The 24,955-nt window shown below is 46.8% G+C and overlaps 1 protein-coding gene across 3 annotated transcripts in view; it reads left to right on the forward strand.

The window, feature by feature from the left end:
- Nucleotides 1–24,955, forward strand: part of ZMIZ1 (zinc finger MIZ-type containing 1) — a 538,822-nt gene that overhangs the window by 42,532 nt on the left and 471,335 nt on the right. For all 3 annotated transcript variants that reach the window (XM_038743493.1, XM_038743494.1, XM_038743496.1), the window contains exon 2: nt 23,669–23,804. The gene's annotated coding sequence lies outside the window, so the exon portion shown is untranslated. The remainder of the gene's footprint in view (nt 1–23,668; nt 23,805–24,955) is intronic.

The following is a 24,955-nucleotide window of genomic DNA, read 5'->3' on the forward strand; positions in this document are numbered from 1 at the left end:
CAAGGTGACTTGGAAATATCTCAGGTGTCAGGGGGGTTCCCCTTCCATGTTCATGGTAATGGAGGATCTTCTCCAGGCTGCCATTTCAGATAGAAGGAGAGACAGGAAACTGGGGTGGGCTAGGCTGGCTCTCAGTTTTGAGATCACAAGCACTCCCCCCTGCCCCTCAGTTTATAATCTTTCTGGAATCCTCTAAGTCCACAGAAAATTGGGGGAGGGTATTTCTGAAACAGCCAAGCTTCTTCTCCACCCCCCGCAACCCCCCAGGGGTCCTTGACCCTGGAGCCAAGTCTGATGTGGTCCAGAGCCCTTCAGGGCCCCTGTAGCCTGAGCCGGATTCCCCTGAGCCAATTCCAGATCCCCATGGAAGTCCTGGGATATTCCCAAGCTGCCTCTGGGTTCAGGTGGTGTTGGGTCTCTTGGCAGCTGATTATGTCCCGGCTTGCTGGGAACTCTCCTCAGCAGAAGCAGATAGATCCATTGCTTATTTTAGCACCGGGGCAAGCTATCCTCCCTGCAGTGAGGCCCACAGTTCCAAAGACCCCAACTGTATGATCCTCTGAATTTTCTGACAAAAATTTGATACCAGATTTTTATATTTCTGAAAAGCTCCTGTGACCTGTGCACTGTGCGTTTCAGAACAGGCTCAGGTGGATATTTCACTCTGATTCTTATTAATTTTCTTTTGTTGCCCAGTATATGATGGGGGATTGGGTTTATTAATGAAATGGTAGAGGAGTTCATTTGTGTCTAGGAAGTCAGTGTAGGTCAGTGAGGAACCAGGGCATATTTTGAGTTTGTGAATTTCAGAAAATTTCTCTTTTCAGTGCACGATATCGAGAGTTTCTGATTTCTTTTGATTTTTCTCATTTTGATTCTACAATCACAGATTAGTTCAGGGCATCCTGGTTGGAAAATGCATTTTAAGTATTGAAGCTTATCATGAGAAGACTCTTCCCAGAGGGGAAAATAATCTCTAAGGGTGGCAACAGCAATAATATCTTTTACATTAAGCACTCACCGTATGTGAAACATTTTACTAAACGTTGGGATTAGATAAGCAAACTGGTAAGCTCGTGGGCAAGGAAATTCTCTGTTTATTATATTGTACTCTCCCAAGTGCTTAGTGCAGTGCTCTTCACACAGTAAGTGCTCAATAAATACTATTGGATGAATGATTGTGACACAGTTCCCAGTCAATAGGAGGATCACAGTCTAAAGGGAGTGGGAGAGATGGAACCATTTACACAGGAAGGGAATATTATTAGAGCGTAAACTCCTTGTGGGCAGGGAGTGTGTCACTTTATTCTGTACTTCCCAAGCTTCTATTCCAATGCATTGCTCCAAATGTGTGCTCAGTGAATACTACAATTACTGTCTCTTTGTGCAGGATATCATAAATGTTATGGAGCTAATTTCTGCCTGCTCTCCACTCCTGTTGGGGACTGCTCTTCTTCCAGGCAATGATGGGAGGGGGAGAGAGGGGCCATTTGAGGTGTTATCAGAGAATCATTTTGACTTGAAATATTTGTAAACCTCAATTCTGTGTCTTCTGAAAAACTTGGAACCTAAATACAATTGGCAGAACTTCTTCCTCCAGTTGACTCCCTGTCTTTAAAAAAAAAAAATCCGTAACAAATGACAGTCCATCAGGAAGCTTTATTTCCCATCTGATCTGCCCTAAATGGACCATCTTATTGAAACAAAATGATTTTTGGCTCTTTCTGAGAGTGGCAAATATGGGAGAAAGGGAAAACAGTTATGACTCTTGGAATCATATCTATGTTACAAGTCAAGGTTTAAAGACTGACTAGTTTTGGTGCACTTTATCAGAATTTTTAACTTAAAAATATGCTAGCAAGTAAGATCATAAAAACTCTGAAAAAAGATTATTGAAGGTCAAAATGTCTCAACTTTTAACTGGTGTTTTTATATTGCAAGTAGGCAGTGGTTTCCAATAGCTAGAACTTTGGTAAACTGATTCTATCAACAGTAAAGTTTTCTTGAGGTTTGAGACTTAGTGGAAGTTCAGTGGGCTAGTGGAAAGAACCTGGAATTGGGTTCTAATCCCAGCTCTGCTGTGGGTGATGTTGGACGCTTCTCTGTGCCTCAGTTTCAGATGAGGATGAAGATTTGTAAAATGGGGATTCAATATGTTCTCCCTCCTACTTAAACTTATAGCATTGCTACTGTGTTATTGCTTCTGCATTTCAATTGTTAACCTCCCGCTGTGCTGTCATTTACCTTGCTGACCTCACCATAAACTATCAATTCCCCTGCTCCCAACTGCCATTCCCATTCCTCACCTTCCCCTTCCCCTCTCCCACCCAGCTCTTTCCCTCCCTTCGCCCCCCACCCCTCACTCCCTACCCAGGACCCCTCTGTACCAGCGCCAACCCTCAACTCCTCCCTCCCAGCCCCCTCCCTCCCCTCCTCTCCACCCCCACCCCATCCCAGTTCTCCTTTCTCATCGCCACCCCTCTTCCCACTCTCCCCGCCTAGGCCCCCATCAACTCATCCCAATCCAAACCCTCCCCAGCCCTCGCACCCTTTCCCCTCCCTCTCCTCCCTCCACAGCTGTTGCCAAGTGCGGCCTCTGGAACCCCTGCTCCATTATAGGTAAGTTCCCTTTCATCCTGGACCTATTCCTTTCCAGCTCTCTACTTCTCCTCGCCCTAACTGAAACATGGCTGTCTCCAGACGACACGGTCTCTTCTGCTGCTCTCTCCAGTGGAGGCCTCTTCTTCTCCCACTCCCCCGGACTCACCGGAAAAGGAGGAGGTGTCGGTTTCCTTCTCGCCCCCCAATGTCGCTTTTGCACTATCCCTTCTCCCCTTCCCTTTCCTTCCCTTCCTTTGAAGCCCATATTATTCACCTCTACCACCCCCTCCAGATTCCTGTAGCCACCATCTACCCCCCCCCCCCAGCCCCACCTCCAACTTCTTTAACAATTTTGACCCCTTCCTCACCTTCCTTCTCTCCTTTTCCATGCCCACGCTGATCCTTGGAGACTTCAACATCCACATGGATATCCCTGGTGACTCCGCTGCCACCCACCTTCTATCTCTCCTTGACGTGGCCAACCTCCTGCACCATCCCACCTCGCCCACTCACCAACTTGGTCACACCTTCGACCTCATCATCTCCTACTGCTGCACCATCTCCACCCTCACCAACTCTGAAATCTCTCTCTCTGATCATAACCTTCTCACCTGCCTCCTCACTCACACTCCTCTCCCCTGTAAATCTCTATTACTACCTCACAGAGACCTCTGCTCTCTCAACCCCATCCATCTTTCTGAGCACCTCACACCCCACCTCACCTCCCTTTCCTCTCTTCCCAATCTAGATGATCAGATTACTGCTCTCAACTCTACCCTCTCTACTCAGCTCGACTCGCTCACTTCCCTTTCCCTTTGCCGCTCTCGTACCACTAACCCACAGCCCTGGATCACTGCCACTGTCCACCTCCTTCGCTCTTATGCTCGAGCTGCTGAACGCTGCTGGCGAAAGTCTAAACACGAAGCCAACCTCGTTCACTTCGTTTATCCTTTCCTGCCTTAACTCTGCCCTCTCCTCTGCCAGACAAAACTATTTCTCCTCCCTTATTGACATCCGTGCCCATCATCCCCATCAGCTGTTCCATACATTTAACTCCTTTCTCAAGCCCCCTGTTCTTCCCCCTCCTCCTTCTCTCACCCCCAACGATCTGGCCTCCTACTTCATTAATAAAATTAACTCCATCAGGTCGGAGCTCCCCAGAGTCACTCCTCCCCCTTCTCCGACCCCCTGGCTCTCAACCCTCTCTGCTACTTTCCCATCCTTCCCAGCAGTATCCTCAGATGAGATCTCCTCCCTCCTCTCAAGTGCTGCTCCGGCCACCTGTGCTTCTGACCCCATTCCCTCTCATTTTATGAAATCTCTCACCCCGTCCCACCTCCCCTCCTTAGCTTCCATCTTCAACCGCTCAGTCTCCACTGGTTCCTTCCCCTCTGCCTTCAAACATGCCCATGTCTCCCCATCTTAAAAAAAAAACCTCTCTTGACCCCACCTCCCCTTCTAGTTATCACCCTATCTCCCTCCTACCATTCCTTTCCAAACTCCTTGAACGAGTCGTCTACACACGCAGCCTCGAATTCCTCAACACCAACTCTCTCCTCGACCCCCTCCAGTCTGGCTTCCGTCCTCTACGTTCCACCAAAACTGCCCTCTCGAAGATCACCAATGACCTCCTGCTTGCCAAATCCAACAGCTCCTACTCTATCCTAATCCTTCTTGACCTGTCAACTGCCTCGACACTGTGGACCACCCCCTTCTCCTCAACACACTATCTGACCTTGGCTTCACAGACTCTGTCCTCTCCTGGTTCTCCTCTTATCTCTCCAGCCATTCATTCTCAGTCTCTTTTGCGGGCTCCTCCTCCCCCTCCCATCCCCTTACTGTAGGGGTTCCTCAAGGGTCAGCTCTTGGTCCCCGTCTGTTCTCTATCTACACTCACTCTCTTGGTGAACTCATTCGCTCCCACGGCTTCAACTATCATCTCTACGCTGATGACACCCAAATCTACATCTCTGCCCCTGCTCTCCTCCCTCCCTCCAGGCTCGTGTCTCCTCCTGCCTTCAAGACATCTCCATCTGGATGTCTGTCCACCATGTAAAACTCAATATGTCCAAGACTGAACTCCTTATCTTCCCTCCCAAACCCTGCCCTCTCCCTGACTTTCCCATCACTGTTGACAGCACTACCATCCTTCCCGTTTCACAAGCCCGCAACCTTGGTGTCATCCTCGACTCTGCTCTCTCATTCACCCCTCACATCCAATCTGTCACCAAAACCTGCCGGTCTCACCTCCGCACCATCGCCAAGATCCGCCCTTTCCTCTCTATCCAAACAGCTACCCTGCTGGTTCAATCTCTCATCCTATCCCGACTGGATTACTGCATCAGCCTTCTCTCTGATCTCCCATCCTCCTGTTTCTCTCCCCACTTCAGTCTATACGTCACGCAGCTGCCCGGATCATGGTTGTGCAGAAACGATCTGGGCATGTCACTCCCCTCCTCAAAAATCTCCAGTGGCTACCAATCAACCTATGCATCAGGCAAAAACTCCTCACTCTAAGCTTCAAGACTCTCCATCCCCTGGCCCCCTCCTACCTCACCTCCCTTCTTTCCTTCTCCAGCCCAGCCCTCACCCTCCGCTCCTCTGCCGCTAACCTCCTTACTGTGCCTCGTTCTCCCCTGTCCCACCGTCGAGCCCTGGCCCACGTCATCTCCCCGGCCTGGAATGCCCTCCCTCCGCACATCTGCCAAGCTAGCTCTCTTCCTTCCTTCAAAGTCCTACTGAGAGCTCATCTCCTCCAGGAGGCCTTCCCAGACTGAGCCCCGTCCTTCCTCTCCCCCTCTCCACCCCCCAGCTCTACCTCCTTCCCCTCCCCACAGCACCTGTATATATGTTTGTACATATTTATTACTCTGTTTTACTTGTACATATTTACTATTCTATTTATTTTATTTTGTTAATATGTTTTGTTTTGTTATCTGTCTGTCTCCCTTCTAGACTGTGAGCCTGCTGTTGGGCAGGGACCATCTCTATATGTTGCCAACTTGTACTTCCCAAGTGCTTAGTACAGTGCTCTGCACACAGTAAGCGCTCAATAAATATGATTGAATAAATGAATGAATGAACTGTGAGGCCCATGTTGGACAGGGACTGTGTTTGACCTTAACTCATATATACCCCAGTGCTTTGAACAGTGGTTGACACATTGTAAGTGCTTAACAAATAACATCGTCATCACATAAAAGACAATTTCCAAGAGCTCCTTGAACTGCAGTGACTATTTCTAAAAACTTTATTTGTAACAGATATGCCTCCAAAAGTCATAACTGTTTGCCCATTCTCCCGAATTCACTACTCCCAGAAAAAGCCTAAAACCATTTTATTTTAATAAAATTATTCTATTTAGGGCAGATCAGGTGGGAAATAAAGTTTTCTGATGGTTGGGGATTTTTAAAGAGGGAGAATTAACTAGAGGAAGCATTTGTGTGTTTCATTTGAAAAAATAAATCAGGTTTTTGGTTTTTTTTTAAACTGCTTAGCTTCAGAACTGGCTGAAAGAGTGGTAGAAACAGAAGTTATGACCAGTTGCAACCAAAGTAATGCAGAGAAGCCACAGCATTTTCTTAGAAGACTTGCTTTAAAGGCTAGATGGGTTATCTCTTCTCAGAGAAATTCCAAATATGACGACAACCTTTGAAATCCCAGTTTGTCAACCTGAGGTGTAAATATCCCAAACATTCACAGCAAAGTGTAACTGCTCCCTGAAGATTGATCGGCCTTCTGCAAATGTGCCCGCTTTCAGCAACTCTGTGAATTTTAACCCCTCTGAAAAAAGAAAATGAGTTGCAAATGTGGGAAAATAGGCAACTTAAGGGGAGGACCCACAATGTGTTCTCCACATTAGTTGAAATAAAGGTTGCCAAAGTTAATGGAATGAAAATACTTTGGGGCCAGGCAAGGGGAGAGAGAGCCGAAAGGGATGTGGTGAGAAGAATCTGAGGAGATACGTCAGTCTGTATAGTAGCCGACTCTCACTCCATAACAGAGTAGTCATCATTTATAGGTACTGATGATGGACTAACTCCAAGAAATACCCTCTAAAGGAAAGAACAGTTCTCTGACCTCAGTGTGCTTACAGTCTAATAAGGGAACAGGGATATCCGATAGCCCATGCAGTACATGAAGATTTGTACGTACACATGTGTGAGCCTGTGTGGCTTGGACTGTAAACTCGTTGTGGGCAGTTGTGTTGTACTCACCCAAGTGGCTAGTACAGTGCTCTGAAGGCCGAATCCACTCAATACGATTGAAGAGTGAGTTGTGGGGAGGAGGGGTTCATAGGTTATTCTGGCAAGTAGAAGAATAGGATGAGTCAGTCGGTGGTATTTGAATACTATATGCAGAGCACTGTACTGAGTGCTTGGGAGAGAACAATACAACAGAATTGGCAGACATGCTTCCTGCCCACTTTTGGGTGGAACTGCATCTTCTATTCTCATTTAAAGTTAACTTGTGGTAACACAGTAAAGTCGCAAACCAGATTTCCAAAATGGACCCATTCTTACCTTTGCCGCAACCTACGTCTTTTCTGCCATCCAAGGTTCGAAGGGTTACCTCGCTCCCGGTGGTGCTTCACATTGGCGCGACCTCTGGCAGAAAGGCTGACGACTGCCGTGCTTGTCTGAAGCCCAAGAGCGGGGCACATTGAGTGAGCCAGTCTCTGTAGGGTCACGCCGGGTCAACAGATGTTCTTGTGCCCGGCTTGGCCTTTGAGGGTCCATTGGGAGGTGATTGGTCCGTGGGATTAGAGGATGGAGCTTGGTCTGCCCCAAAGGTGGGAGGAGTGGAGCTAGAAATGGGCTCATCCCCCTCATCTTGATTTTCGAAGGTGAATTCCATCATACTGCCTTGAATTTGGATGGTGCTTTTTATTTCCCCAAGGGCTTTCACGGCAGCTTGGCCTAGTGAATAGAGCATGGACCTGGGTTCTAGTTCCACTTCTGCTGCTTGTCTGCTTTGTGACCTTGGGCAAGTCGCTTCACTTCTCTGTGCCTGTTGTAAAATGGGGATTGAGACTGTGCACCCCGTGTTGGACAGAGACTGTCCCACCCCATTTGCTTGAACCCACCCCGGCGCTTAGTGCAGTGCCTGAAACATAGTAAGGTCTAAACAAATACCACAGTCAGATATGTCATCTGGTCTTCGTAATATCCCTTTGAGGTAGAGAGACAAACATTTTTCTGTCCATTTGACAGATGAAGAAATGGGGACACAGAAAGGTGAAAGAACTTGCCCAAGATCACACAGCAGACCAGCGGAAGGGCTGGGATTAGAACCCAGCTCTTCTGACTTTTAGCCCCAAGCCCTTTCCAGTGTCACCCTTTCATCTTCCAAGCACTCTTAGGCCTCTTCTGGGTTTTGCAGAAGAAGTGTGAGGATTGAACCCAAACAAAATAGGGGTTCTTTGGAGCAAGTGACTATCTCAAGGGGTTCTCTGAAGAGATGGGTATAGCAACAAAGTGTTCTGAGGAGAGCTTGGCTGCAAGAGGTAGACTGGGGGTTTTGTAGAGAAAATAATGGGAGTGTGGAATGACTGGAAAGGAGCAAAGAACAATGACTAATAGTGTAAAGATGCACTTCCCTTTGGTTTAGAGGCTTCAACGGAGGGTGCTGGTGAACTTAAGGAAGATTGTGGCCAAAGAGGTCATTGCTGGTGAAGATGGTTTTCTTGCGGTTTCCTTCCCCTCCTTGCCAAGGAGCTCAGAGTGGTGGTGGGTGTCCCCCTCTGACCCTGGCCTCTCCCTTTCCTACATATGGGGCCTCCAGGCTGTGGAGTCAGTCTCTTGCTTCAGATCCCAGAAACCTGACGTCCCGAACTCAGAGTCCTTCATTCCTCATCGGGTCCTGGTTTCTGTCTCAATTCCCTGCGCACGGTTATGTATTGAGGAGTTACTATCCCTGGATCCTCACTCTAAAACCATTTCCTGGCCGCCTCAGCCCTCGGGATCTGTTGCAGTTGCGTAGAGGCTGTGGTGGGCGCAGCCTTCCCTCCCCCAAGCCTGGAAGAATAAAGGATTGGCCTGTTTTTCAGCACATCTGGATTTAAATTCTGCAGGAGCTGGGTTTGATGATATTTTGGGTAATTGTCTATTGTTCATCAATTCCTAATCTGCGTCTGGTGTATAGCTCGCTTCCTCTCCTTCTGTTGAGGTAAACAGCTCTCAACCCCCTCGGGATCGGTTTCTGCAGTGTTTCTGTGATTTGGGGGGTGGGAGGAGGTCTGTCTGGAACTGGTGTCCCGATCTCCCCGCCACCATCCCGCCTCTGGCCTGGGCTGGGTGGGTTTGGCTAGTGGAGTCAGACCGGCCTGTCGAAAACATCGAGAAATGGATCCAGCTGGGATCTGCGCAGAGGTGGAAGAATTAGGTTTGGTATTTGGGTTGATAAAAAATCACAGACGTGTGCGCGCACACACATTCGTTGGGGTGGAAACTGGGGGCAGAGGCGTGATCTGCCAGGAGATGGACTCCTATTGTCAGGTTTGAGCTGGAAGACCTTTAAGGCGAACCCTCCGGGGGTCAGAGGTCAGCCGCCCCCAGGATGGAACAAGACTCCGGGGGCAGGAAGCCTGACTCTGGTGACCCCCGGGATCCCGGGTGAGGAACCGGTCTGAAGGAGAAAGAGATGACTGGCGAGGCTGGAACGCAACTCATTAGCTGAGTAGTAGTAGATAGGGAAATATTTATTTTTGCCAGGCCCAATTGCTTCAGACTCCTAGAGTAAGGAGAATGGAATTTCCCCAATCAATCAGTGGTATTTGAGTGCTTACTGAGTGTGTACATAGCTGTAATTTTATTTAGTCATTGTCTGTCCCCCCTTCTAGACTGTAAGCTCTTTGTGGGCAGGGGATGTGTCTGAATGTGTAGAATGCTTTGCACACATTAAGCAGTCAATAAACACAATTGAATGAATGGATGCAGAGCACTGTACTAAATGCTTGGGACAGTCAATACAGCAGAATTAGCAGACCCATTCCCTCTACATAATGAGCCCACCAGTCTTAAATTGTCAAATTTTATTCACTTTTGCCTTGTGGACGGCTTTCATTTGTAGACAACCTGGATCAGGTGATGTGACAACCTGCAAACTTGGGCATGTTGGAGGAGATCCGAGTTTCTGTGTGGGATTCATTCTTGCATACTGAGTGAGCAATGGAATAGCTTTTCATCATCGAATGTCAGTTTAGAGGCTGGGGGAGGGTGTGTGTTCTTGGAGTGAGTGGGGCTGAGAAAAAAGTGGGAATGAGTGGAGGAAAGTGAAGCTGAATAGATCTGAATAGATGAAGCCTTTTCGGGAGAGAAATAAATGACACCAATCCTTTCTGGCTGGAAATAACATGTGGTAAAGTGCCCAGCCTGGTTGGTGAGTCTCATATTTTAGTGCAAAATGCTTGTCGCCTTGAGGACAGTGATTTAAACATTTGCAGCGAATGTTCCTGATTTATTGGGTTGTTTTGGAGAGTTCTGACTACATTAGTGGCCTTCTTCGCTCTGGCTTTCTGCAGGGGGTGAGCAGGGTTCAAATCTTCACAGCCGCTTTGCATTTGCTCAGGAGTTACCGAAGAAGCCTGGGTCATTCCTGGGTGTGCAAGCCCCGGGTCCGTGGGTGCTTGTGCACACAGCCTTTCACCAGATCAGGCTGATGTACACGCGTCAGCTATTTCCGAAGATGTGGCGAGAGGCACCTCGGACCTGAAGCCATCAAAATGATGGCATTAATATTTATCGAGCTCCCACCGCAGAATGAAATCTACACAGGACACATTTGTGTTGCACCAGAAATGAATATTAACAACCCCCCACCCTGTTTATCTATGCATACCCACCGAGCATCGAAGACATTCTGCCTGGTGAATTTTCTAAGTCGGAAATAGGTATTTTCACCGCTATCCCTTTGTGTCTTCCGCAATTTTCACTCAGCCTGACGCAAGCTTCGAGGGTCGACTTTCCCTGTTAAGCGAGGGGGCAGAGGGAAGGCTCTCAGTTGGCCTTTGTTAGCCATTGAAGGTGGTAATGTTGATGGGGAAAGAGTGGAGTTGGATGGGAAATCAATGGTATTTATTGAGTGCTTACTGTGTGCAGAGCACTGTACGAAGTGCTTGGGAGAGAACAATATAAGAAGAAGACACACTCACTGTCCACAACGAGCTTACAGTTTAGAGGGGGAGACAGACATTAGTATGAATCAGAAAATGACAGCTATAATAATAATAATGGCATTTGTTGAGCGCTTACAATGTGCAAAGCACTCTTTTAAGCACTGGGGTAGATATAAGGTGATCAGGTTGCCCCACGTGGGGCTCACAGCCTTAATCCCCATTTTACAGATGAGGCAACTGAGGCCCAGAAAGGTTGTGACTTGCCCAAGGTCACACAGCTGGCAATTGGCAGAGCTGGGATTTGAACCCATGACCTCTGACTCTCAAGCCTGGGCTCTTTCCATTGAGCCACGCTGCTTCTCATGTACACAGTCTTCTAGACTGTGAGCCCACTGTTGGGTCGGGACTGTCTCTATATGTTGCCAACTTGTACTTCCCAAGCGTTTAGTACGGTGCTGTGCACACAGTAAGTGCTCAATAAATACAATTGATTGATTGATTTGGAGGACACTGACACTCTGCTTGGTCTCACTGGTGTCCAGAGGTGGAGTTGAGCCGGCCCTGATGCCTCACCTGAAATCTGGTTAGGGAAGGGGCCAAACAAGTTGCCTGAAGGGGCCAAACAAGTTGCCCCAAGGGACAGTGAAGGGGAGAAAAACCAATACAAAACACATCCTGGCTCCATTTTCCCCCTTCCTGGTTCCAAGGGGCCCCAAGAGGAAGAGGGGCAAAGCAAATGGTAACAGTGGTCCCTTTCAAACCCCCTCCCCTGCTCCCTTACCGACCCCGAGAGGTAGGAAAGGACCAGCTCTTATCTTCATATAACTGAGGCCCAAAGCGAGGAAGAAGTTTAGATTTGGGTCAGTTGGATAAAAATCCAGAAGTCCTTGGCTTTCAAGACCAGATTATAAACAGCAATTGAAAATGTGGCCTCATTTGCTGCTCAAATTTTCCTTAAATGGTTCTAATAAAGTCAATACTTAGAAATTACTCCGTGGGGCTGGAGGGGAAGGGTCAATGGCTCCCTGGGGCAGGAAGGATTCCTCCCCTGCCCCCCCCCCCCCAACTTGCTCCTCACTCCAGGCCATCTAATCTACTTCCCAAAATGCTACCCTGTTGATGAGTATTCATCACTGGAGAAATTGGCCACTTTGAGCCAATCCACTCCTTTCTAGTAGTAATAATAATAATAATAATAATAATAATAATGGCATTTGTTAAGCACTTAACATGTGCGAAGCACTGTTCTTGCCTCCACAAACCATTGTACTGCAACAACCCAATCTGAAGCTGTTTGCAGACATCATGGATGGGCATTTGCTCATCCTGTGAAAGATTTCACAGTCTTCTCATCTCCCCTTCTCATTCTCTCCTCCTTAAAGTCCATTTAGCAAGTAGTTAAAAATTAAAGCCAAGGATTGCCCTGACACCCAATTTAGAGGGGGTGACTGACAAACCATTGCTCTTTATCATCTTCCCTTCAGGGAGGGCTCATATCTCAAATAGATTCTGTCGAGTACCAAGTGCGTAATTTTATTATTGAGGATTATTAATATAACAAAAATGTGTCTTCTAGTGCAGATGTGGAGGCTCACACGTTTGTCCTTTCCCTCCATTTGTTTAGCTTTGAAATGAGGGCCTCATCTCGTTGATGTTGAGGACTTCTCCAGCTAGTTAGAGGAAGTGTATTCACTTGGAGCAGGGAGGAGAGTTCACCATATGGGTCTTGTGAGCCTGGAAGATGCTACTAGGGAAGCTTACTGATTCTCAGGAGATTCGGCAAAGAAAGAGACAACACAGCTCTCTGGGTGGTTTTAGTTGCATTTGTGCCCAAAGGCAGTGGCATGTATCCAGTGGCTCTTCCTCTTTTATTCCCTTGGTTTTGCTGAAGGTGATGCCCTGCAAGTTTGACCTGGGATTTTGATCTGCTCCAAATAGCGTGAAGAAAGGGTGAAGCAGAAGAAGCAACATGACTTAGTGGAAAAATCACGGGCCTAGGAGTCAAAGGACCCGGGTTCTAATCCCAGCTCTGCCCGCTCTGTGACCTTGGGCAAGTCACTTTACTTCTCTGTACCTCCGTTATCTGTAAAGTGGGCATTAAAACTGTGAGCCCCATGTAGGACAGGAACTGTTTCCAACCCTATTATTTTTTAGCTATCCCCGTGCTTAGTTCAGCGCCTGGCACAGAGTAAGCTCTTAAAAAATACCATAAAAAATATTTATGTTCTTCTTTCCAATTCTCATAATAATAATAATAATGGTATTTCAGTGCTTACTAAGTGCCAAGCACTGTTGTAGATGCTGGGGTAGATACAAGGTAACCAGCTTGTCCTATGTGGGGCTTGCAATTTTAATCCCCATTTTACAGATGAGGTAACTGAGGCACAGTGCAGTTAAGTGACTACTTCATAAACCTTCTTCTGGTCAGGGTGGGCCTGGGCCCTGAAATCATACTTATTTGAGAAGCAGCATGGTCTGTGGATAAAGCAAGGGCCTGGGAATCAAAAGAACCTGGGTTCTAATCCCAGTTTTGCCATTTGTCTGCTGTGTGATCCTGGGCAAGTCACTTCACTTCTCTGAGCCTGTTACCTCCTCTGTAAAATGGGGATTACAATAGTGAGCCCCACTGTGTCCAACTCTCCATCTTCCTCGGTGCTTAGTACAGTGTCTGGCATGTAATTAGCGCTTAACGAATGCCATAAATTTAGAGTTTAGGCAGGGAAGTCAGGTAGATTTAGTGTCTCAATGTTCAGGTCAGTCAGATGAAGTTACCTACTGAGTACCACTGGGAAGGTGTCATCTGTAAAATGGGGATTGAGACTGGGAGCCCCATCTGGGACAGGGGCTGTGTCCAACCCGGTTTGCTTGTGTCCACCCCAGTGCTTAGTACAGTGCCTGGCACATATTAAGCTCTTAACAAATATTATTATTATTATGATTATGTATCCTACCAGTTGCTGGAATGTTGCTTCCGAGATTTGAGCATCTCCAGATCGAAGACAGGCATGGCAGTGCTTTCTTCTTCCTTCCCTTACTCTGGGGCTGATTCTCAGGGCCACAGGAAAGCAGACTGCTTGGTTTGGGAGAACTCTTTTTTTTACTCTTTCAATCTTGGGGTCCAGTGAGTAAATTTTCTTTTAAGGTGAAGGTCATCAGCTTCCTCTCTCTCAGTTCTCTGAGAAGCAGGGACCTCCTTATTCTCTGGGTTCAGATAGGGATATTGAAGCACCGTGGCTCAGTGGAAGGAGCCCAGGTTTGGGAGTCAGAGTTCATGGGTTTTAATCCCGGCTCTGCCACTTGTCAGCCGTGTGACTTTGGGCAAGTCACTTAACTTCTCTGTGCCTGTTACCTCATCTGTAAAATGGGGATTAAGATTGTGAGCCCCTTGTGGGACAACCTGATTACCTTGTATGCCCTCCAGTGCTTAGAACAGTGCTTGGCACATAGTAAGCACTTAACAAATGCCATTATTATTGTTATTGGTTTGAAATTTGAACTCTGTTAAAAATTCCATTTTCCTATTGGAAGAGCCGGCTCTGATTATAAATAAACACTTGCTTCAAAATGTTTTCCTGTGACAGCAGCTTTTCCTGGCTAGGGTGCTATCAACATTTGGCACTGCCTTCTCTTCTACTCTCTCCAGCTTTTTTGAAATGAGTTCAAGAATGCAAAGCAGGCTGGGGATAGAGAAAGGGGGGTGCTGGGGAGGGAGAAAGAGGAGCCTGAACCTCTTTCTGTTTCCATCAACATTTCTCTTCCTCTAATTTTTGAGGGCAGGCAACACATCTACTACTTGTAGTATACAGTGCTCTACATACAGTAGGTGCTCAATAAGTACCTTTAATTTGATAGAATTCAGAGAAGCAGTGTAGTCTAGTGGTCAGAGCCCAGATCTGGGAATCAGAAAGACCTGGGTTGTAATCCTGGCTCTGCCACTCCTCTGCTATGTGACCTCGGGCAAGTCACTTCACTCCTCAGTGCCTCAGTTTCTGCATCTGTAAAATGGGGATTAAGACTGTGAGCCCCATTACCCTGTATCTGACCCGGCTCTTAGATAAGTACCTGGTGCATAGTAAGTGTTTAACAAATACTGTTGTTTTTTTTTTTTTAAAAAAAGGCTTAATTAGCATTTTCTCACAAATGGAAACTCATCCTTTGATTTCTGCACTCCTGGTCAACAGGGAACTTGTAGCAGCTTGGACATGATGGGGTATGCTGGGCTGTGAGCAAGCTGGATTTATTCTGGGACTCTGGCTCCATAAGGGAGAGGAGAATCAGGCAGCCTCTTGGTACCCCAATATTATGATTCCTGCTGGGGTAACCTGCATATTATGGTCCTAACCTTAGAGAACTTTTGGGACACATTTATTGAGTGCTTCCTTTTCTGTGGTATTTAAGCACTTACTATATGTCAAAAACCCTGGGATAGGTACAAGTTGATAATGATGATGATGGTATTTAAGTGCTTACTATGTGCCAAACACTGTTCTAAGTGCTGAAGTAGATACAAGGTAATCAGGATGTCCTACATGGGGTTCACCGTCTTAGTCCCCATTTTACAGATGAGGTAACTGAGGCACAGATAAATTGTGACTTATCCAAGGTCACAGAGCAGACAAGTGGCAGAGGCGGGTTTAGAACCCACAGTCTCTGACTCCCAAACCCGGGCTCTTCCCACTAAGCCACACTGCTTCTCTAAGTTAATTAGGTCAGATGCTGTCCCTATCCCACATGGGCCTCACCATCCAAGTAGGAGGGAAACCAAGTATCCCCATTTTAAGGTTGAGGAAACTGAGGCACAGAGAAGTTGTGACTTGCCCAAGGTCACACAGCAGACAAGTGGTGGAAGGGAGATTAGAACCCAGGTCCTCTGACTCCCAAGACCGTGCTTTTGCCATTTGGCCACGCTGCTTCCCTCGATTCAACTAGATTCCTGGGCAGGAGGTCCTGGAAGGAATATTAGTGGGAGAAGTAGGGGTGTGTGGCTGTAAACCTAACGAAAAATTTAAGGAGAGTTTTGTTGTTCTTGTCAGAGACAGATAGATCATCAGTCTGGAGAAGCCATTGGGCTGACCCAGTAAAACATTTCTTATGGTCTTCTGTAAGTGAGCTGTAAAGAAGAACTTCCTGACAGGGAGGGTTATTAGACACTGGAATGGGTGACTGGAGAAGGTCATAGGATCCCCTTCCCCAGAGAAGCAGGGGAGGGAGTTGGAAAACCGGGTGCGTTCTTGTCCTCTTAGGTTTGAGACCCAGCCTGGAGGGTTAGGTTGTGGGATTGCACACAGTCCATTGACCGCCAGGATTCTGGCATTCTCTTCCTGCTGCTTTTTTTCACTGTGAGGGAGCAGACCCTCTCCCTCCCTCCCAATCTCCTTTTTAGTTTGTTTGTTTCTCTTCCCCTTCATCCATTGCAAATGAAATTCAGACCTGCCAAGAGCTGAGCTCTTTGCATGGTGCTATGTGATAGCTACCCAGGAAATGTCCCTGTGGAAACCGCATGAATGATTGATAAAAGCTGAGCGCATTTAATTTTTTTTCCCTGTTTAATGGTTATCAATAATTGAATACCCATTTCGTATGTTTTTAAGAAATAGCACCCATTTTACAGCCTCTAGTTTAACAGGCTAAATGATTAAACTGCTGGTTTTGGGGGTTTTTTTTAGAGGTTGTAGGTTTAGGTATTTAAAGAAATCCTGGACACCGAGGGAGAGAGATGTGTCCTGAACCAATGACTCGGAGGTTGGGTGTTTTTAATTCATGTATCTGTTTTGGTGGTGGTCACTGTTTTTCAGCCTCTGCTGGGCTTCTAGAGAGCAAAAATGTTATCTCTTGAAGTTGCTGAGAGCGATGACCAAGCTGGAAGAGAACTGGCTCCTGCCAGAAAGACTGGCACAGATCTCCCTGCCCGAGAAGGGAAACCTGGCACAAGCTGCTGTGGGTGTTTTGGGGGGTGGTGGAGGGGATCCCTGTAAACAGGGACCCTCTCACATTCCCTTTTCTTGAACTCAGTTCTGGAAATCAATCAATCAATTATATTTATTGAGCGCTTACTGTATGCAGAGCACTGTACTAAGCACTTGGGAAGTACAAGTTAGCAACATAATCCTCCACTCTCTCTGGCTGTGTCCCAGGGTGAGAGGCAGCATGGTCTAGTGGATAGAGCACAGGTATGGGAGTCAAGAGCCCGGGCTTTGGAGTCAGAGGTCATGGGTTTGAATCCCGACTCCACCAATTGTCAGCTATGTGACTTTGGGCAAGTCACTTAAGTTCTCTGGGCCTCAGTTACCTCATCTGTAAAATGAGGATGAAGACTGTGAGCCTCACATGGGACAACCTGATCACCTTGTAACCTCCCCAGTGCTTAGAACAGTGCTTTGCACATAGTAAGCGCTTAATAAATGCCATCATTATATAAAAAAGGATCTAGGTTCTAATCCCAGCTCTGCCACTTGTCTGCTGTGTGACCTTGGGCATATCATTTCACTTCTCTGTGCCTGTTACCTCAGCTGTAAAATGAGGATTAAGAGCCCCATGTGGGACAGGGACTGTGTCTAAACCCGATTTGCTTGTATTCCCTGTAGCGCTTAGTACAGTGCCTAGCAGATAGTTAGTGTGTGCTTCTTTCTTAGCGCTCTGGGGAGGAGAATGCCCTGGTTTTGGTGTGGTTCTCTGGGTACGGGGAATGGCTGAGGTGGGCTTGTTTTTGGAACTCTAGTTTTTTGGATCTCTTTCCTACCTAGTTTTATCATTCTTTCCTCTTCCCCTCCCCGCCTGCATAGCACATCTCCAGGGGTTCTTGGAAGGGGCTGCTCCCCTAAGTAAAAGTTGCCTTATTTCTGTGGGAGTAGCAGTCAGTGTATTGTGAGATTTTTAGCAGATCCAATTCATCCATCTGTCTAGGATTACAATTCTTAATTTGCTCCGGCTGGCGGTTTGGATTGTGTCAGTAAAAACTTTTCAATGTAAGACTGACAGGAGCACTTGATATTTTATTTTAATAGATAATTAAGAAGGAAAGAGCGGTACACATTTCACTGGTGTCACCGCCTACTACAAAATGGGCATTTATTTCCCTTAAAGATGTCTTCCTTCCCCTGTCCCTTTCCCAGTATTTTCCACCATCAGGATCACATCGAGGATGTCAATAAATCCTGACTAGGAAAATGCCCCAAGGAGAGAGGGTGGCGAGGTGCCTATCTGAACAGTTATGTAGGTGGACTTTAAGCTCACTGTGGGCAGGGAAAATGTCTACTAACTCTGTATTGTAGTCCCCCAAGTGCTTAGTTCAGTCCCCTGCACACAGTAAATGCTAAAAAAGGACCATTGTTTGGTTCCATCAGTTCAATCAATTAATAACATTTATCGAGCCTTTACTGTGTGCACGGCATTGGACTAAGTTCTTGGGAGAATACAATAGAATTAGTGGACAGAGTCCCTACCTTCAAGAGGCTTATGATCTAGTGGAGGAGCCTGGGGGAGACTTACACTAAAATTAATGACTGGTAATAATAATAATAATAATGGATAGCATTTAAGTGCTTACTATGTGCAAAGCACTGTTCTAAGCGCTGGGGAGGATACAGTGTGATCAGGTTGTCCCACAAGGGGCTCACAGTCTTAATCTTTACAGATGAGGTAACTGAGGCACAGAGAAGTGAAGTGACTTGCCCAGAGTCACACAGCTGACACGTGGTGGTAGGGGGAAGCACTCCCAAACACTTAATACAGTAAGTACCCAGTGAATGTAATTGATCCAGTATAAGGATAGGTATGTGAATGCTTAAGGGATAAGGACTCAAGTGCCAAGGTGACCCAGTGGTTGGGAGATGAGAGACTAGTCAGGGAAGACTTCCTTGAGGAGATGTGATTTTATTAGGATTTTGAAGATGGGGAGAGTGGAGGTCTCCATGGTGAGCGGGGGAGTTCCCTGTAGGAAGGAGGACATGAGCAGGGAGGACATGAGTAAGACACACTTTAGCGTTAGAGGAGCCATCTGTGCAGTCCAGGTTGTAGTGGGATAGGAGTGAGGATAAGTAAGGAGGAAGGAGCTCACTGACTTCTTTCCATGTCTCCGTACTGGAAATTTGGGGAATCCTGGGCCAGAATCTCTCTCTCCCTTTCCCCTACCTCATCTGTAAAATGGAGATTAAGACTATGAGCCCCACGTGGGACAACCTGATTACCTTGCATCTACCCAGTGCTTAGAATAGTGCTTGGCACATAGTAAGCGCTTAACAAATTCCAACAGTATTATTATTATTATTATTATTATTATTATTATTATTATCCTTCCTGGAGGCCACTGGCCCTAGTAGCAGCCCAGGACTCTTTCTGAAGGAGTGTGATCCAGTGCTTAGTGCTCAGGAGTGATTTAGACCAGTGCTGAGTGGGGGAAATCAGGAGAGAGAGAAGGAGAAGCAGCATTGCATAGTGGATCAATCAATCACTTGTATTTATTGAGCGCTTACTGTGTGCAGAGCACTGTACTAAGCGCTTGGGAAGTACAAGTTGGCAACATATAGAGACAATCCCTACCCAACAGTGGGCTCACAGTCTAAGAGGGGGAGACGGAGAACAAAACCAAACATACTAACAAAATAAAATAAATAGAATAGATATGTACAAGTAAAATAAATAACTAGAGTAATAAATATGTACAAACATATATACATATATACAGACATATATACATATATACAGTGGATAGAGCAAGGGCCAGGGGGTCGTAAGGACCTGAGTTCTAATCCAGGCTCTGCCACTTGTCTGCTGTTTAACCTTGGAAAAATCACTTTGCTTCTCTGTGCCTGTTACCTTATCTGTAAAATGGGGGTTAAGACTGTGATCCCCATGTGAGATCTGGATTGTGTCCAACCTTGTATCTCCCCCAGCACTTAGTACAGTGCATGGTACTTAGTAAGCACCTAAAAACCATAGAAGAAAAAAAGAAGACTCCTGGTTCGCTTGTTTATTTGTTTCTGTGCTTACCACATTCTGGGTTCAGTAGCTCAGTCTGTTTCCGCCAGTGGTTCTCAAAACTTTTGTGTTCTTGACCTCCTTAAGTCCCCCGTGCCACTCATTGCCATGCCCCTCCTTTCCTGCTCTCCTCCCGCACTCCCCCCAAGCTCTCAAAAGTCAAAGTTTTTTTCACCTCTTGGTATGCAGCACACCCCAATGGCTGAAAGGCATGGAGTTGGGTGTAGGAGGGGATTTGGAGGGGGAGTATGTGGGAAGGGGTTTATTGGTATTTGTTAAGCACTGACTATGTGCCAGGCACTATTCTTAGCACTGGATCGTTACAAGGTAATCACGTTGTCCTATGGGGGGGATCACAGTCTTTAATCCCCATTTTACAGGTGAGGTAACTGAGGCCCAGAGAAATTAAGTGACTTGCCCAAGGTCACAAAGCCAGCAAGTGGTGGAGCTGGGATTAGAAGCAGCATGGTTCAGTGGAAAGAGCACGGGCTTTGGCGTCAGAGGTCATGGGTTCAAATCCCGGCTCCACCAGTTGTCTGCTGTGTGACTTTGGGCAAGTCACTCAACTTCTCTGGGCCTCAGTTACCTCATCTGTAAAATGGGGATGAAGACTGTGAGCCCCTTGTGGGGCAACCTGATCACCTTGTAATCCCCAGCGCTTAGAACAGTGCTTTGCACATAGTAAGCGCTTAATAAATGCCATCATTATTATTATTAGAACCCACGTCCTCTGGCTCCCAAGCCCGTGCCCCTTCTGCTAAGCCATGCTGCTTCCCATGTATTCCTACAGTTAGCCACTGTTGCTTCCAAGTGGCTTTAGCTCTGCTGTCCATAGCCTTTAGTTTAAGAAGCACTGATTTATGTGATAGTAGTTCTTTGGAGCGTAGCTTTTATATTTAATGGTATTTAAGTCCTTACTATGTGCCAATAACTACACTAAGCACTGGGGTAGATACAGGGTAATTAAGTTTGACACAATCCATGTCCCACATAGAGATCACTGTCTTAAGGCCCATTTTACTGATGAGGTAACTGAGACACAAAGAAGTGACTTTCCCAAGGTCATACAGTAGAGAAATGGCAGAGCAGGGATTAGAACTCCGTCCCGTGCTCTATCGATTACTCCACATTGCTTCTCACACTGCTTGTGCCTAGAGACTGAATCCTAGAGCAGCTGGGGATGAGATATAATTATGCCACTTACTGTGACCCTTTCCCTTGCTTATAGAATAATAATAACAATAATAATGGCACTGTTCTAAGCGTTGGGAGGATACAAGGTGATCAGGTTGTCCCACATGGGGCGTACAATCTTAATCCCCATTTTACAGATGAGGTAACCGAGGCACAGAGAAGATAAGTGACTTGCCCAAAGTCACACAGCCGATAAGTGGCAGCACTGGGATTAGACCTCTGACTCCCAAGCTTGTGCTCTTTCCACTGAGCCACGCTGAGTAAAACCTAACTGTCCTAGGGAGGGCAGGGCAGAGTGAAAACCCAGAGTTGCATTTCTGGGAGTCTTTTCCAATCACTCTGTCCAGGGAAAAGAGTTGTTCTTGTAAGTGAGACTGAGATGTGGAATTCATTTTGTGCCTCATAGACTTGGGGTGGACCCCAAGGCTGACTGCCTGGGTTTCCTACTGCATGGCTGGATCTGGCCTCAAGTGAGAAATTGGAAGCTGCAGTGAGGAGTCACAGGCTCGGGTGAGAGTAAAGGACGAGAGCGTACCAGGAAATCCTGAAATGGGAAATTCTAGACTGGTTTCACTGTCTCTCCCAAGGCTCTTTGAGGCCCTTCTCTTTTGATGCTCTTATAATGATAGAAATAATTCTGAGCTCTTGGGCATCACAGAAAATCTGCTGAGGTTCTACTGGTGTCTACCGAGGCCTTGATATGGAAGTAGCAGGGATGTGGCCCTTGGTGGGTTTTTTTTAAGGTATTAAGTTTAAGAATGTGAGCCCCATGTGGGTCAGGGACTATGTCCAGCATGATTAGCTTTTGTCAATCCCAGCGCTTAGTAGAGTACCTGGCACCTAATGCTTAACAAATACCACCATTATTAAGTGCTTAGTATTTGCCAGGCACTATTCTAAGCTTTGGGGTAGATACAATCTAATCTGGTTGGTACAATCCCTGTCCCATATAGGGCTTACAGTCTTAAGCCCCATTTTACAGATGAGGTGACTAAAGAAGAGAAATAAAGTGACTTGACCAAAGTCACATAGCAGGTGAGTGAAGGCATATTTCAAAGAGGCCTTCCCCAAAGCCCCCTTTCCTCTTCCCCCCCCCCCCTTTATTCACCCCCCAGCCCTACAGCACTTATGTACATATCTGTAAATTATTTATATTAATATCTGTCTCCCCCTCTAGACTGTAAGCTCTGTGTGGGCAAGGAATGTGTCAGTTTATTGTTGTATTATTCCAAGCATTTAAGGCTTAGTGTTTAGCATGTGCCTTGCCCACAGTAAGAACTCAGTAGATACGTTTGAATGACTTAGTGAATGAAGTGGCAGAGCCAGAATTAGAACCCAGGCCCACTGACTCCTAGGCCTGGGCTCTTTCTGTGTTGTAATGGAGTTTGGGACTCTGTTCTCTGAAATGTGCTTGTGAGAGAGAGAGATGGCTCTGGGTGGTATCTGGAGCAGCTGCCTCTCCTTGCTACAAAGAGCTAAGGGGCCAGTCTGCCTCTCCACCCCAGGTCCAAGCCTCATTGCTTCATATTTCAAAAAGATCTTCAAAAAAAGCACAAAGGCTCTTATGTGGGGAAGCCAGCTCAGCCCCCGCTCTCTGACCGCCTGGTGTTGATAGTGCTTTTATTTTCTTCTCCCCTAATCTAAGCATCATCTCTGGAACCTGAGTCTGTGGAATTAATGCGTGCGAGTAACCCTCAATGTCTCCCCAAAGCAATGATTGTTAACATGAAAGCGCCCACATTGTGGTCTACAGTTTCCCGCCCACCTCAGTAGCTCACGTCGTTTAGGGCAGCAGTTTCCGTTGGGATTTTTGTATGAGCCACCCTTGGGTGTGTGGCAGAAAGTTTGTTAGTTCCTCATAGATTTGCAGGAGCCGAGTAATCTGCACAGGGAATTCTTGGGCGTTGTTCAAGCTAAATTTTATCTGGGTTTCCCTGAGGTTACTTCTTGGTTATTTTCCTTCTTGTCTATTCCTGCTTGGCTGCCCATGAGCCATGACCAGAATTCTCTATGCCAAAAGTGCCTGACACTGAGAAAGAGGGAGCCCCAGATTCAAAGAGGGTGCCAGAGCTGGCAAAAACCTGGGCTGGGTCACAATTTGAAATTCATTAATTCATCAAATTGTGTTTATTGAGTGCTTACTGTGTGCAGAGTACTAAACTAAGCGCTTGGGAGAGTACAGTATAACAATAAACAGACATATACCCTGCCCACAGTGAGCTTGCAGTCTAGCATGTTCCTAGCACTCAGTGTGCTAAATGCTGTGCCCAGCAGAACAGCATTCATTCATTCATCCAGTCATATTTATTGAATGCTTACTGTGTGTAAAGCTTGGAAAGTGCAATTAGCAACAAATAGAGGCAATCCCTACCCAACAACGGGCTCACAGTCTAGAAGTGGGGAACAGTACAGAACGAAGACCTGGGCCCTACCCAGGGGTATCCGGGCCCAAATTCCGTCCCCTCAGGCCTTTTGGCTAGCCTCTCCCTTCCATTCTCCAGCCGCATCCCTGGGTTTGGGTTGGTACTACCACTGACTGGGATGAGCTGAATGCCGTGCCTATTGTTATACTGTCCTCTCCCAAGCACTTAGTACAGTGCTCTGTGCACAGTAAGCGCTCAATAAAGATAATTGTTGGATTGATCGTTCCCAGCTCAGATGGCGAGCGGGATGTCGGTTCAGGCAGTCCGCTGGCCATTTGGAAGGGTTGGGAGCGATGCCTGCCTGGGGATGAGGCTCGGAGGATTGGAAAGCTGATCTATCCCCTTTTCTTTCTCCTAGGACCGAACAGGCGCTGAGACTTGGCTGGCTACCCTGCCTCCCGACTCTCTCCATCGGCTCCTTCTGTTGCCTTATTTTATTTCTCACCTGATCTAGAAGTCCCAGGAACGTGTGAATTGGCGGCGGCCTTGGACTGGTAAGAAAGCTTTGGTTCTCTTTGCCCCTCCCCTGCACCCCACTTCACCCTGTTTTTGAGTTTTGCCTGTCTGGAGAGCTGCTTTCAGAGAAAACTGGGGGGAAAAGAGTCCAAAAATGGGCAGGATGAGGTGGCAGTGCTCTTAGGGTGCAGGGTCTTGGACTTTCACTATTTTTAAGGGTGTGGGTATATGCTATGTAAATTCTCTTTCCTCCTCCATAGCTCTCAGTGGAGCAGTCTGACTTGAGGAGTTAAAAGCTCCTTTAGCAAAATCACAAATGACTGTGTGCCTCATATACTATAGGCATCTAGCAGGCGGACTTGGACAGGGAGACTGCGTATACCCAAGGAGCTGGGGTGGGGGGAGGAAGGGTTCAACCCACCAGTTTGGGATATGAAAAATTCCTGAACCAGCATGACACCTCCTAGATAGTCTCCGTGTGTCTCCATTATTACGAATAATGACTCATTCAGTACTCCTGATGCCGCAATGCTTTATGAGTCTTATAATAATGTTGGTATTTGTTAAGCGCTTACTGTGTGCCAAGCATTGCTCTAAGTGCTGGAGAAGATACAAGGTCATCAGGCTGTCCCACATGGGGCTCACAGTCTTCATCCCCATTTTACAGATGAGGGAACTGAGGCACAGAGAAGTTAAGTCACACAGCTGACAAGTGGCAGAGCCGGGGTTAGAACCCACGACCTCTGATTGCCAAGCCCGGGCTCTTTCCACTGAGCCACGCTGCTTCTGTCTTATCCCAGGGGAATGGTTGTGTTTTATTTTCACAGCATAAGAGTTCAGGAGCTCTGAGCCCTTGGTCAGACCACCAGTACTCCTGTTCTCCAAGCCCGGGAGTAAGATCTCTAAGATGCCCTCATTTTCCCTACTTGCTCTCCCTCTCTGTCACTTCTGCACTTAGATCTGTATCCTTTAAACATGTGATATTCACCCCACAGCACTTAAGGATGTGCCCATAATTGAATATCCATTTCCCACTCTAGACTGTAAGCTCCTTGTAGAAAGGGGACACATCTACCAACTCTGTTATATTGTACTCTTTTTCCAGTACTTAATAAGTACTATGCACATATTAAGCACTTTATAAATACCATTGATACTGTATCTTCACATCTGTTACATTGTCTACCCA

Source organism: Tachyglossus aculeatus, chromosome 3 (genome assembly GCF_015852505.1).
Source record: "Tachyglossus aculeatus isolate mTacAcu1 chromosome 3, mTacAcu1.pri, whole genome shotgun sequence".
Classification (NCBI taxonomy): Eukaryota; Metazoa; Chordata; class Mammalia; order Monotremata; family Tachyglossidae; genus Tachyglossus; species Tachyglossus aculeatus.